Below are 7339 nucleotides of genomic sequence, written 5' to 3' on the forward strand. Positions count from 1 at the left end.
GCCATCTCCATCGGGATATGCCATCAACATGATAGGATGAACTTGATCAGCAATGATACTTAGGTATGTTGTGCTATTCAGACGTTGTTCCACACGAATTAAAGGGCCCAAATCATGCCAGGAAGACATGCCCCAAACCATAACACTGCCCCCACCAGCTTGAAGGATTGTACTCATGTATGTGGGATGGATGCTTTCATGCTGTTTCTGCCAAATTCTCACTCTGCCATCTGCATGATGCAACTGGAAACGTGATTCATCAGACCACATGACTTTTTTCCAATGCTCGACTGTCCAATTCTTGTGTTCCTGTGCGAATTGGAGACATTTTACCTTGGTAACTGCAGACAGCAAAGGTGTTCGAACAGGCCTTCGGCTTCCATATCCCATATGATGCAGTGTGTACGGCTAATTTGCCTACAAACGTCAGGTGGTCATAATAATCTGGCCACTCAGTGTATATAACAAAATGGGAAGAATGTCACTGGTAGAGTGTGGGGGTTGGGGTAAAAGAGCAAGAAAGGGAGCAAGGGAGAAAGGAGAGTCAAAGGGGAAGAGCAATGAAGTCTATTATTCAATTTATAATCATTAATGTTGTTCTAAACACACACACACACACACACACACACACACACACAGCCTCCATGCTTCCAAACATCAAGATAAATTCCCCGCAAACTCAAAGTTTTGTGTGAATTAATCATGGAAACCAAGGGGAAAAATATCAAATTCTGCATGTGTAGGAGACTGAGTGGCAAACAAGGGCAAACGTGTATAACAATGAAGAATCCATCAAAGGCACTATGTCGGATGAAGTCGGAGCTTACAGACCAAGGTAAATGTGGAAATTACAAATGGCAGGCTAGAGTACAATCTTAAAAAGAGCGAGAGAGATGAGCTTTCTACCATATGGATATTGGGATTATATTTAATTTCACTTACTCTTGAAGGACTAGGGTACCTGGGATGACATCTGATAATCTGCTTGTATCTCCCAGTAGTTTTTAGCTACTTAAGGGAACTAGGTTTTAAACATCTTTAATTTTTCAAAGCCTAGCATAGTGTCTGGCACACAGTAGAAATGTAGAAGATGTTCATTAAATGAATGAATAAGTGAGGGACAATTAGACTTATATGATGGCAAGTGGCAGAATGGCATTATTAATTAGATCAAGTGTCACCATAACTCAGATTTTTATTCAGGAATTAGAAAGTAGGTGGATTCTTAGTCATGCCTGCCTCTGATCTTTAGGTGGCAGTATTATCTCATGTTAAATTGGTTCGAGACCAGATTCCATTTAACTTTTGAGAACAAGTATGAATTAAAAACAATTCTGTAGCTTATTTCTGTAATTGTGCAGAGCCAACTAAGAAATAAAATATAATTACATGATATTATGGATTTCCTCCCCAACTTAAACACAAATGAAAACTACTGGTAGTTCTCTTATTCTAGTAATTTCCAAGCTTAAAGGTAAATACAAATTGGTGTACTTTGTTTACAAAACACATGTACTTTTTCAGGGTATGAAAACGTGTGAGAGAGAGAGCAAAAGAGAGAAGTAAAACGTCTAAAAGTAAACCATCTCCCAACATTTAGGATGACTAGAGTAAATACAAGATGGTCAGTTAAATTAGAATTTCAGACACACAAAAGATAGTTTATTTATATGTCTCATATAATATTTGGGACATACTTATACCAAAAAAGTATTTCTTGTGTATCTGAAAAGCAAATTTAACTAGTATCTGTTTGTTTTTTAACCTAAATCTGGCAATCTTACTGACAAATATTTTGGTGTTGCTAATTCCAAAATAAACAGAACTTTACCAAGCCCGGAGAGAGAAAAGGGAAACAGCTGGTGGGGTCAGCTTCTTCCTCCTGAGTCTAACTTTAACACTCTTGGTACTTTCCCCCTGCAGCGCGGAGCTCCTTAACTAAGTTATTCATCTGCAGGAAACTGACCACCCTGGCAAGTGCCATTGTTGCAGCCTAACGCAGCTCTCGATGCAAGCACTGTTTTATAGCACTTGTGAATCTGCTTGCGAATAAGGAAGGAGATTCCAGACCCTTCACAGATTTACACTTCTTAGAGGGACCTTATCCATACCAGCTATGCCAATGAAAATAGACGAAATGCTTATGATGTAAGTCCTATTTCAAAAAGAATTTTCTGGTAAATCATATGTCACAGTTTTATGTGACATATATTTGCATTTTAATATAAGCATTCCCTATCTTTCAAATAAAATGCACTTCAAAATTTCATTTGTAAATATTTTTAATATATATTTTTATTGATTTCAGAGAGGAAGGGAGAGGGAAAGAGAAATAGAAACATCAATGATGAGAGAGAATCACTTACCGGCTGCCTCCTGCACGCCCCCTCCTGCACAACCCCCACCTGAAACCCAGTCATGTGCCCTGACCAGGAACCAACCATGACCTCCTGGTCCATAGGTCTACACACAGCCACTGAGCCACCGGCCGGGCTGTAAATATTTCTGAATTCAAAATAAGCTTTTCATAGAAACAATATTATGAATGGTAATCGGATCTTCAGGTTTCCTGGTGAGAGTGTATTTAAATGATCATATGACTGAACCACTGTATTTGTAGTAAAAAATTGTTATTTTTTAAAGGTCATTTTAATAGTAGTATTTTAAAGAGTAAAAAATTTTGAATATTGAATATTCAGGTTTGAAGACATATCAATAACCCGTGTTTATTTTGCTCTTGCTCTGTCTTGCCAGAAACCATTCTCAGCACTTTAAGTGAATTAACCCATTTAATCCTCATTATAACCCTGGGAGGTAGATTCCGTTATGATCCCACCCGACAGATGAGAAAACTGGGGCAAAAGTCAAATGGCTGCCCATAGTTATACAGCTTCTAAGTGGGAGAACTGGGCTCTGAGCCAGCCCACAGCTGCATTAACCACTGTATCCCACAGTCACCCTCGTTTAGAATAAAGAGGGAAGTGAACGGTCTGAGAAGATTCTGAGGGGACAGCTGCTCACTGTCCAAGGTAGTGCACTGAACCTAGAAGAGTTCAAAGTGGATGGTTGGTCTTTCCCTCAATTTAGCTGTGTTATGAATACTACTTTTGTGCTTCCTGACCAGAATGGAACTATTTTGGAGTTTGTAAGTGGAACAAAGGATGTCAGAAAGAGGGAGAGAGATTTATCCAGATGTAACTGGATAAGAATTAATGAAAGATGGCAGTAGATTAAAGAGATGGCAGTGGGGTATGAGAAAGAGATTTCTGGCGTGGAAATAACTGAGCCGATACCTAAAAAGAAAAATCAAAGAGCGGACAGTTTGACTTTCCATAATTATCTACATGAATAGGAAAGGAGAAGTGGGAGGGATATTATTAGTCCTATTTAACTTGCTCAGATTCGCGAGAACCCGAGGTGGTTCAGGTACCACCCAGTGGTGGCAATAGCGGACTTCCCAAAGGCCCCTGCTCAAGGTGATAGTCTCTCTTGTGCCAAAGGAGGCGTCAAATCCCAATCCCCATTCAGTTGTCTTTAGACACTCTGTCCACCCTTTATCTTCTCCCACAGAGAGAAGAGGTAGTGAGGGTGGAGGGAAAAGAATTCTGGACTTAATGTTTGGGGAGCAGAGTCCTGACCCTGCTACCTAATTAGTTCTCTAACCTTTGGTCCCTGTTTCCTAAGCTGTGAAAACAGAGATGATATTACCAACCTCGTGATGTCAGCACCTGGCAAATATTAACTGTGATTCCACTTAATCTTCACAACCCTGTGAGGCATCATTCCCATTTTATGGGTGTGGGAAATGAGGCTCAGGGGGTGAAAGTACTTGTTTGAAAGCACGTAAGGGCTAATATCGTAGTGGACATAGGCGCCCTGATCGTTACAGGGGTGGGCAAACTTTTTGACTCAAGGTCCACAATGGGTTCTTAAACTGGACCGGAGGGCCGGAACAAAAGCATGGATGGAGTGTTTGTGTGAACTAATATAAATTCAAAGTAAACATCATTACATAAAAGGGTACGGTCTTTTTTTTTTTTTAGTTTTATTCATTTCAAACGGGCCGGATCCGGCCCGTGGGCCGTAGTTTGCCCACGGCTGGCTAGCACGGTTGATCTTCCCTCTGCATTGCTGCCTACAGGAGAGAATGCAGTCACTGAAATGAAATGGTTACACTTTTTTCCAGAATGAAAATTTTAAAAAGCCTTTGCTACTCCAGTCCTGATAAATAGGGGGGAGAAACTAAGTAAAGCTCAGAAATATTTTTTCCCAAGGAAACAAAAATAGAAGGTTTTTTAAAGCAAAACATACCATGGGTAAATGTTCCAAAAAACCTTCAATTTATAAATAAATAGACACTGTAGCATTCATTCATATAGTGACTTTTATTTCAAAATTATTCTTTATTACATGATAATACAAGCTTATTCATTTAACATATATTTATTGAGCATCTGCTATATGCCACATGTTTTGGAACTGAACAATGCAGAAAAAAATCCGTTCTCATGGAGATAGATTGTATTCTAATGTGAGCATGGCAGATTATTTTTAAAAATAACTACAATGCCCAGTGGTTGAGTGTGGCTCAGTGGTGGAGCATCCACCTATGAACCAGGAGGCCACAGTTCCATTCCTGGTCAGGGCAGGTGCCTGGGTTTTGGGCTCAATCCCCAGTGGGGGGCATACAGGAGACGGCCCATCAGTGATTCTCTCTCATCATTGATGTTTTCATCTCTCTCTCCCTCTTCATTCCTCTTTGAAATCAATAAAGATATATTTAAAAAATAACTACAATAATCAAAACATTTCTACAGAATAGACAGGGATAAGTATCATAGGGAAAAAATAGTGTTGGGAAAGAAGAATTGGATTATGGGTGGGCAGTTGCAATTTTAGATAGGACAGTAGGAGGTCTACTTGAGCAGGTAAGTTTTAAGCTAAGAGTTTAAGGGAGGGAGGAGATGAATTGTAAGACTATCTGGGGTCAGAGCAGAGGAAGGACCAGCACAATGGCTAAAGGTGGGAGCATGCCTGGAGGGTAGAGCCCAGTAAGGAGGCCAGGCTGGCTTGAGAGGGATCAGTGTGAGAAAGAGCAAGAAGCGGTAAGACTGTGGGAGTGGAGGAAGGGATGGACGAATTTTTTAGGGCTTTGTAGGCTACTTTAAGGGTTTGAGCTTTTTCCCTTTGAGAAATGGAAGCATCTGAAGAGTTTTGAGTGGAAATGTGACATGATTGGGCCTGCAGTGTGATAGAGCACTGCCTTGGGCTGCTGTTGGGAGTAGACCAGGCGGTAAAGCAGAGGAGAGGAGACCAGTTTGGAGACCATTGGGTGATCTAGGCGAGACACGGTGGTGCCAGACCAGGTGGCAGCTGTGAAGTTGATGAGAAGTAGTGAAAACCTAGATCCATTTTGAAGGTAAAACTAACAAGGTTCCCTGAGATGTGGGATGTGAGAAGATGAGTCAAGAACGACTCTCACGTTTTGAGCCTGAGCAACTGCAAGGAAGGCTTTTCCATAGACTAAGATGGGAGGACTTGTGTGTTGGAAGGGGGGTTGCAGGAAGTTCACTTTGGGATGTTATGCTTGAGATGACGTTTAGATGTCCGAGTGGTGATATTGAATAAACAGTTGTATGTTTAAGTCTGGAGCTCTGCTCTAGCCTGGACATATACATTTGTTCAACATATAGTTGATATTTAAATCCTGTCCCAAATAACTTCTATTTCTTATATATTTAAGGCCCATCACCTATGTCGAGGTGCGGGGGGTTCGTGCTGGGAACCAAGATGTGAGTACACACAAGTCCTCACGCTCTGGCAACAGGAGAGCTATGCACTGGAGAGCGACACGCTGCTGGGTCCATCAGACTGTCTGGTTATATACCCCTCTGTAGGCGTGGTCTTCGTTGGTGTGTGTGTTATCAGCGGCTGCCATATGTGGATCCACTCGGGGTCTGCTAATCTATGGGTGTGTACAGGCTTTGGGCGTTCCCATCAGATAGGTTGTTTATCAGTACTAGTGGGGTTACAAGGGTGCATTCTTGGGTCTCACACAGTATTCCTATATCTAACATTAATTACTATAACAGTCCACACAGGGTTACATGCTTTAAGTCTTACATTCTAAGGTCCTAACATTAAGTACCATAATGATTACTATAACAAATCCATGAGGCATGATGAGATCACCAAGAGAATGCAGAGAAAACACTGTTAAGAACTGAGCCCTAGCCGAAACCGGTTTGGCTCAGTGGATAGAGCGTCGGCCTGCGGACTGAAAGGTTCCAGGTTCGATTCCGGTCAAGGGCATGTACCTGGGTTGCAGGCACATCCCCAGTAGGAGATGTGCAGGGAGGCAGCTGATCGATGTTTCTCTCTCATCGATGTTTCTAACTATCTCTCTCCCTTCCTCTCTGTAAAAAATCAATAAAATATATTTAAAATAAATAAATAAATAAATAAAAATAAATAAATTCAACCCTAGCTGGTTTGGCTAGTGGATAGGACTTCGGCCTGTAGACTGAAGGGTCCCAGGTTCGATCCTGGTGAAGGGCATGTACCTCAGTTGCAAGCTCGATCCCCAGCTCCAGTCATGGGTGTGAGCCGGAGCAACCAATCTATGTCTCTCTCACATCGATGTTTCTCTCTCTCTCTCTCCCCCTCCCTTCCATTCTCTCTAAAAATTAATGGAAAAATATCCTCAGGTGAGGATTAATAAAAATAAAATAAAATATATTTTTAAAAAATAAAATAAGATATAAACAAGTTCAGCCTGCCAGGGTGGCTCAGTGGTCGAGCATCAACCTATGAACCAGGAAGTGACAGTTCGATTCCCAGTCAGGGCACACGCCCAATTCGCAGGCTTGATCCCAAGTAAGAGGGCGTGCAGGAGGCAGCCAATCGATGTTTCTCTCTCTCTCTATCCCTCTCCCTTCCTGTCTCTCAAATCAATAAAAACATATTTTAAAAAATAAAAACAAGCTCCATGAGTTAAGTTTAAATGAATCAGAAAGATAAGGGTCAAATTTTCCTTAATATACACTTGGGCCTAAAAATTAAGGGAGAAGTACTAGGAAACAAAAGAAACTTTCTCTGGTTGTGGGAACTAAGAATATTTGGCAAGAAATAGGCAACATTGGACAAAACCGGTTTGGCTCAGTGGATAGAGCGTCGGCCTGCGAACTGAAGGGTCCCGGGTTCGATTCCGGTCAAGGGCATGTACCTGGGTTGCAGGCACATCCCCAGTGGGAGATGTGCAGAAGGCAGCTAATCGATGTTTCTCTCTCATCGATATTTCTAACTCTCTATCTCTCTCCCTTCCTCTCTGTAAAAAATC

Source organism: Myotis lucifugus, unplaced genomic scaffold (genome assembly GCF_000147115.1).
Source record: "Myotis lucifugus unplaced genomic scaffold, Myoluc2.0 scaffold_11, whole genome shotgun sequence".
NCBI lineage: Eukaryota > Metazoa > Chordata > Mammalia > Chiroptera > Vespertilionidae > Myotis > Myotis lucifugus.